The sequence below is a fragment of the Meleagris gallopavo genome, chromosome 8 (assembly GCF_905368555.1).
Source record: "Meleagris gallopavo chromosome 8, MGAL_WU_HG_1.1, whole genome shotgun sequence".
Lineage (NCBI taxonomy): Eukaryota > Metazoa > Chordata > Aves > Galliformes > Phasianidae > Meleagris > Meleagris gallopavo.
In genome coordinates this window covers 7,426,039-7,432,897 of record NC_139411.1, presented here as the reverse complement: position 1 = coordinate 7,432,897, position 6,859 = coordinate 7,426,039, and the positions used below count along the sequence as shown (strand labels likewise).

Genomic DNA, 6,859 nt, shown 5'->3' with positions numbered 1-6,859 from the left:
ATGGTGCAGGAAGATGCTGAAGTCTCCTCTTGCTGTATTCCTGCTGTTTTTTTTTTTCAGTTCCCACTTCAGATGTTGTTCAAGATAGATGGAGAGAGCAGGCAAGGACTAACTGTGTTTTATTTCTTTGCAGCTCTTCAAAGATTTCTTCAAAGAGATAATATTGTGCTAGAACTATCATTTATGTAAAATGGCAGCATGTCATGCCAGAGATGATTACTTCAAATAGTTGTCCATAGTCCATGAGCTGTATAGAGCTGTAGGTGGGAGAGGTGGGAGTCAGGTTTCTTATCAGCCATGGAAAGTCATCAGAAAGTGGTGACCAGGTTCTAGATGGAGCCTCACGTGTTGGTCTGTGCAGATGTTTCTTCCTGGGAGGATGACTGGGGCTGCAGGAAATGGGCTGGTCCTTAACATCTTTAACTAACGCTAGTCCAGCGATTCAAATATGTTATGAAAATGAACAGATAGGGAACAAGCCATAATTATGAGTATTTTGTTTTCCTTCAAGTTTCGTTCTTTAGATTCTTGTTTCTTGGAGAAGCAAACCTGGGATCAGCCAAACTGAATGAAAATTCTCCTTAGTTATCATTTCCTGATTACATTTGAATTTGAATTACATATTCAGTAATTGCATGTCAGTCACCTTCATTCAAATATTGCTGAAGTGCATTAGCAGAAAATCTAGGTGCCCTTAACTGTGCAGGAAAATACCCATAACTGCAGCAAAGGCCAAATGTTATTGAGATGTTTTCTGTACTCTGGTGCAATTGCAATGCTAGAAATACTAACTTCTACTGCTGTAATCTAACACTCACTTTGAAGTGAAAAAGACAGCTTAGGAAATTCAGAGCAGAGAGAAATGAGGCAACCATTAGCAAATGGCAGAGAAATCTGTTTGGAAAGAAGAAAAAGTTCTCCTCTTTTACAAACACAGTCTTTCATACCAAGCCCCTGTTCCCATAACTTCTTTTTTGTGTGTGTGGACTGCACCAAGAAGCAGTTGAGTATTTGTCTGCGGAGAGAGAATGGTTTTCTTTCCCACTGAGTATTTCTTTGTGTCTTTTCCAGTAAGAGATGCTGTATGTACTGACATATGAAGTATAATAAGGAGCATGGTAAGTGTCTAGTTGCAGAAAACCTTTGCATCTATGCTCAATTTTTACTGCACAGAACCTTTACTGGTAAGAAATATTACCCCCAGCTATTTTGGAAATACTTTTCCTCTCAAATTTACCATCTGTGTCAAAGTTTGGGATTTACTTTCACTCAATTCATTCCCTGAATATAGAGCTCAGTTATCAGCCTTATTCATATGCATTTTGAACTTTGTGATATAACTTAAAAGAGTTTTAAATAACTCGTTAGTCTTGAAAAGAACTTTTCTTCCTCCATACCCACAGCTGGTTTTCCAGCTCTTGCTTTGCTCTTTAGCAGCAAGAGCAAGACAGTGCCTTTAGATAATGAAGCAATACTGAATTTTGAATGCTGACTTGCTTTCTCTGGAACAGCATTAAGAAATTTAAGAGGTTTGAGTGCCAGATGGAGATTAGAGGAAGAAAACTAATTTGAAGTCAGGAAGTAGAGAGAGGCAGGCTCCAGCTCACCTTAATACCATTTCTCCCTAAGTGGAGAAGAGCACTGTCAGCAATTGACCTGCCACATGGTGCTTGTAATTCTGCAAAAAGTGCCAAGCAAGTATGCCATTTTCTAAAGCTTATGATTTTCTAAAGCCTTTGAAAGAAAAAATGCTGGAGAGTTTAAACAGGGGAAGGGGGTGCGGGGAGCTGGGGTAAGTGATCAAGCATTCCTAACATGTGCCTCCTGCTGTTTTGTTGGACAGTTCTCCACATGCCTGTAATTCAGCTGCCTGGAAACAGGTTCTGCTGAGCCACTGCAGGGCACCAACACATTCACTGCCAGAGATGAGTGCAGATAGAGGAAAGCAACTGCAAACTTGCCAGGTGGGTTAATGTAGTGCTGCGTCTACAGTAATAAATAATAGCCTTGCCGTGACTCAGGAGATATTTGCTCAGGCACAGCACTGGACTGGTACGTGCCTGGCTGATGGAGAAGGAGGCAGTTTCCTTGCACATGTCTGGCCATGTGGCATGGAGATGTACCTGCCTTTGTCCCTCAGGCATCCACATCCCAAGGAGACCACCTCATCAGCTGTGAGCAGAAATAAAATTGTGTTGGGGGGCGGGGGACATTGCTGGCAGCTGTTGAGCTTGCCTGGTAGGAGGGATTGTGGCCGGTATACTCTCTCCACAAGTAGATGAAAAGCAATGCAACAGGGGAGAGCTTCTTTCTTGTCAGGACAGCAACATCTGACAATTGAGTTTGGTGAGCAGGCATGCCTGGTAGTCAAAATGTTGTGATGGGGGATGTGTGGCAACCATTCTTTTAAGTCTATACTATGGATTTTAGCAGCTAAATTATGGAGAAAAGTATTATATCTTTATACAGTAGTGATTAAAATAGAAATACCATTTTTTTTTCATGCCTCATTTCTAGCCAGTGGTTACTTAATTCATGCATTTTTTTCCTGCATTTCAGTACTGATTGTCACTCATATTCCCATTTGAAAGATCCAGTAGAGTTTCACCACCAGCTCCACCTAATTGCCTTTAAAATACAAGATTTTTTTATAACGTACTCATTTTTCAGTTTCAAGTGGTTCATGATTAGTTGGAATAAAATAGATGACTGCTGTGTGTCTGGGGTGTCAATGAAACCTGCGCTGGGAGCCAGTAAGATGGGTTCATCTGAAGGAAACTTCTCTGTATATATCTGACCCTGAATGTTCTCTGTGATAATCAAAGGATACTTTTATATGGGGTAAGCACAAAAGAGTTGTCAAGCCCCAGATGGTGCAACTATTGCATCATAGTGAATTTAGCAAGGGGTCATGATGTTCCTGAAAGATTCGGTAGAAAGAAAACAAAATACATTCCTGAACTGGACAGTTTTGAAGATTTTGAGCCAGGGAATGGACAACAGAATTCTGTCTGTGTTTTCCTTCTGTTCACACAAATCAGGGGGCCTTTCGGTGTTTCCAGTCTTACTTTCTGAAGCTGTCAGCTGTAAGAGGTCAGCACGCTCTGATGGGTGCTGGCATGGGTTTGTGTGCCTGTCATGGTGCTTTATCCTATTTTTAGAAAGCTATATGGATTGCAAAGTCAGGGCAATTGCATCCCTGCTTATGCAAGTGACTTTTCTCTAAGCTCCCCACCCACAACAAACTGTGCTTTTCAAAATGGCTCTGAGTACAGCAGAGCAATTTGTTGGAGTCCTGTATGCCCTGCTTTACACCATCAGCTTCTTACGCTGTCTCATCTCACCGTGCCTTCCCCGCCTCCCTCAGCTCCCACAGGTCTGCCCTTTTTTTGTGCTGCACTGCCCTAAGGCCCAGCACTGGGATGGGCAAGAGGCATTGTTATGGGTCTCACAGCTGCAGGGTACTGCTTGGGTGCATGCACTGATCGGCCTGCTGGCAACTGTAAAAACAAACAAACAAACAAAAAAAAAAAACAACAAAAAAGGCAGCACCTTTAATTGTAAGATCCTCTGAGATGCTGCCCAGTGGGCTTTTCCACCTGGCATTTGTTTTGAGACATGGAAATGAAAAGATTGTTAAAGCAGCTGAAATGACTTGGATGTTGATTACGTGGAATTGTAATATCCACTGTTCTGGATACCACACAGTTCATAATTTTCCTGTAGCAACAGCATACTTTAGCATCTCTACCAGAGCAGTCATAGAAGTCTGGAGTGTTTAGTACAGATGTAACAAATTTTGTGCTGTTTTCAAGAGTTGGTTAATTTGCATTTAGGCTGTTATCTGACCTTCTCACTCAGAGCAGCGGTTCTTCTTCACTGCAGTTATCCATGTGAAAAACAATGTAAAAGACCTAAACACTACATATGACAAGGCAACGACACAAAATCAGGGAATCGTAAGTTCTGTTTTAAGATGACATGATACCAGAAGACAAGCAGTATGACCAAAACACAGCATTTTGGTGTGGACAGTGCTTTAAATGAGTGCTGCTTTTTCACTGGCATTGTGTTTCTATGGATCCTTGGAAAAAGCTGCTGTGAAGTTTTCACTAATGAGGATCGTGTCATGGAAGGGCTGGCTAACAGTTGCAGTTGGATTGAATTTCTTTGCTTTAGACCAAACTTTGTTTATTTTTGAACCCTGCTGTTCTCCTCTGATCTTGAGCATCTAGCATCCGTGGTTTGCAAGCGACTCTTCAGCTGGGATCAGCAGGGCTGCCTTCCCCAGTGTTTGCTTCTAACCCAGAGCCACTGCAGCCTCTCCAGCTGGACCTGGTCCAAGGCAGAGCAAGCGGCATGGCAGGGCTACCCACACTGCGACCCCACCATGGTCTCTCTGCAGGGCATGTGCTCTGGCTGTGATGGCTCTTGTCCACCAAGAAGGGCTTTCTTTCCTATCTGACTGCATGCTATGAGACGCCTGAAGCTGGTCTTACTGGATCAGCAGAACAGCTGCTTGTAGTTTTGGAGGAAAACTCTAACTAAACCATAAAGTTCAGTTAATTATTTTACTTGCTTCTGTTGTTTTTTGTTTTTCCTGCTGCTGACAGTCTATTTACCACAGCTACCTCTGCCCTTTCCCACAGGGATACTGTTGTTTCTAAAGCTTCTACTAAAAAAAAATAATAATAATTAAAAAAAATTGTTTCCTAAGGAAGAAAATGAAACTTTTGTATTTTCCTTCCGTGTTTATTGCTGTATATTGTTCCTCTCTTTTCAAGACATCAGCAGGCCTCAGAAGCAGCCCTTCTGAAGCTGGAGGTCATTTCCCAGTGAAAAAAGTACAAAAGCAACCCCTAATGCTCCCCCAGCCTCCTTGCACCACCCAGGCCAGGGCACTGTCTTTTCTCAGTAGCCTTCCCCAGGTCAGTGGGGTGTTAGGAGACGAAAGTTTTGGTTTTAATTTAGATGCAGCCCTTGAAATAGGGGTGGCTGCTCAGAGTGCTGTGCATTGCACTCAGACAGCAGAAGTCTTACAGGAATTCACTTTGATCAGAACAAGGGCTTGAGCTGAAATATGTTTCATTTGTCATGTCTGTTGCCTTCTGTTCTTCGTACAACATCAGAATGAGAAATCATCCCTTTGAACTGTGTTACTTTGTATGGAAGGAAAATTCTGTCCAGGCCTTAGGTTTCCTTGCTGTGTCTGCAGTGAGGGTTGCAGGACCACCTCTGCAGCATGCCTCGTGTGCCCTCTAGCTGCTGCAGGCTATCTGGAGAACTGAAATATCTCAGTTTTACATAAGCCTCACATGCTGCATTTTAGTTTTGGGCTCAGCAGGCAGGTTTTGAAAACAAATTCTTGGACAATTGCGGTTAAGGGCACAGTAGAGAGCAAGTGACTGATTATAGTCACTACTGCCTTGTTTGCACTGCTACTGCTGTGATAATTCAATAGACAAAACTTGTGCTTGCTGCTCAGGCAGGGAATTTGATGCTTTAAAAGGTATGTGCTTAGAGTTTACATGTTCAGCTGAAGCAGGGGGAGCAATGTGTCAGCTGTGACACATTCTGCGAAATAGAGAGAGATGAGGGGTTAGAAATGCTCTATGTGGCAGGAAACAGCGGGTTAGGGGGTTTTGGCTCAGGTTTTTGTTTCTCTGTGGACAGCAAATAGCTACCAGCCTGCAGGCACAGTTAGCTGGGGAGCTGCTGGCTCTGACTGTTTTATGCTTTTGTCTGTCCCAAAGGAGATTCAACACAACAAAATACCACTGTAACCTCTCAGATATAAGCGCTGGACAGCCACATAGCTGTGACAGAGAAGAGTAGTCACACCATGGGGTATTGCAGGACCAAAGCGTTCTGTTGTCTTTTTTTAATCAGTCTTTTTGTGTGGTTTCTTTTCTTGAAGGTAAACATCCATGAGCTGTACTTGTTTGTCCTGCTCCATGGCCATCTGTTCTTGCCAGTACTGTATCTCTGCAGTTCATCTGGACGGGGCGTTGATGCAATCTGTGAGGATGTGAATGAACCCTCTCAGTGCTACTGCTAGTTGCAGAGCTGCAGTCTTTCCCATGTCAGTCGTCGTTTCACAATCATGCTTGGAGGTGAGGCACAGAATGACTGTCAGCTGCAGGCAGGACATATGCTGCTTGGGGGTATGGTACTACCAGCCTGGGTGCTGCCTGCAGGGACAAGAGCTGTGAAATTGGTCATTTCATAGGGCGGCAGTGCTGGAGGTATCCAGAAAGGTTTAGAGCCTCTCAGACAGCTGTAGCTGTGGGCCCAGGTGGAGCACATCAGTGGTGAGGGGATGCTGCTCAGCTGGCTGGACACCAGAAGGTAGCAATGGTGGGGTCTCCTCTCTTGCCATTCTGGGGAAGGCTGCACTGCTGGAAAAGAGACATCAGCCCCCTGTTCAGCCCATGGACAGAGCATGTGAGGGGTCTCTGTGGCTATGGCTGTGTGTGCAGCCCAGGATGGCACAAGGGCAAAAGAGAGCTGGGCTGTAGTCTACACAACTGTTTCTCTTGCAGCTGTCTTCTGAGTTTTTCCTTCACAAACACATAGGGAGAGTGTCCTTCACTTTCCCAGAGCATCTTCAAGGCCTGCTTTTCTGGTGCTGGAGGAAAGCCTAGCTGTTACTGCCTGCTAGTTCCTGTACAATATCTGCCTAGCAGGAGGAGAAGGCAATAGTAGAACCGTGCTTGCATACTCCTCTCTTCCACCCCAGTATTCTGACAGAAAATAACAGAGGGACTTTGAACAAAAGGAAACGTGACTCACTTTGTTTCAAGCAGTCACCTTGCCACTGCTGCTGTGTGCCAGAACTGGCTGTCCCTTCATACCCTGC

The 6,859-nt window shown here is 44.1% G+C and overlaps 1 protein-coding gene across 6 annotated transcripts in view; it reads left to right on the top strand.

The window, feature by feature from the left end:
- The first annotated feature begins 281 nt into the window (after positions 1 to 281).
- LOC104911921 (protein FAM13A-like) overlaps positions 282 to 6,859 on the top strand; it is a 30,313-nt gene continuing 23,735 nt past the window's right edge. The window contains exons 1-3 of one of the 6 annotated variants that reach the window (XR_014884887.1): positions 282 to 1,118; positions 1,844 to 1,964; positions 5,918 to 6,113. The gene's annotated coding sequence lies outside the window, so the exon portion shown is untranslated. The remainder of the gene's footprint in view (positions 1,119 to 1,843; positions 1,965 to 5,917; positions 6,114 to 6,859) is intronic. The other 5 variants (XR_014884886.1, XM_085229995.1, XM_085229996.1 and 2 more) reach the window with 5 other exon arrangements.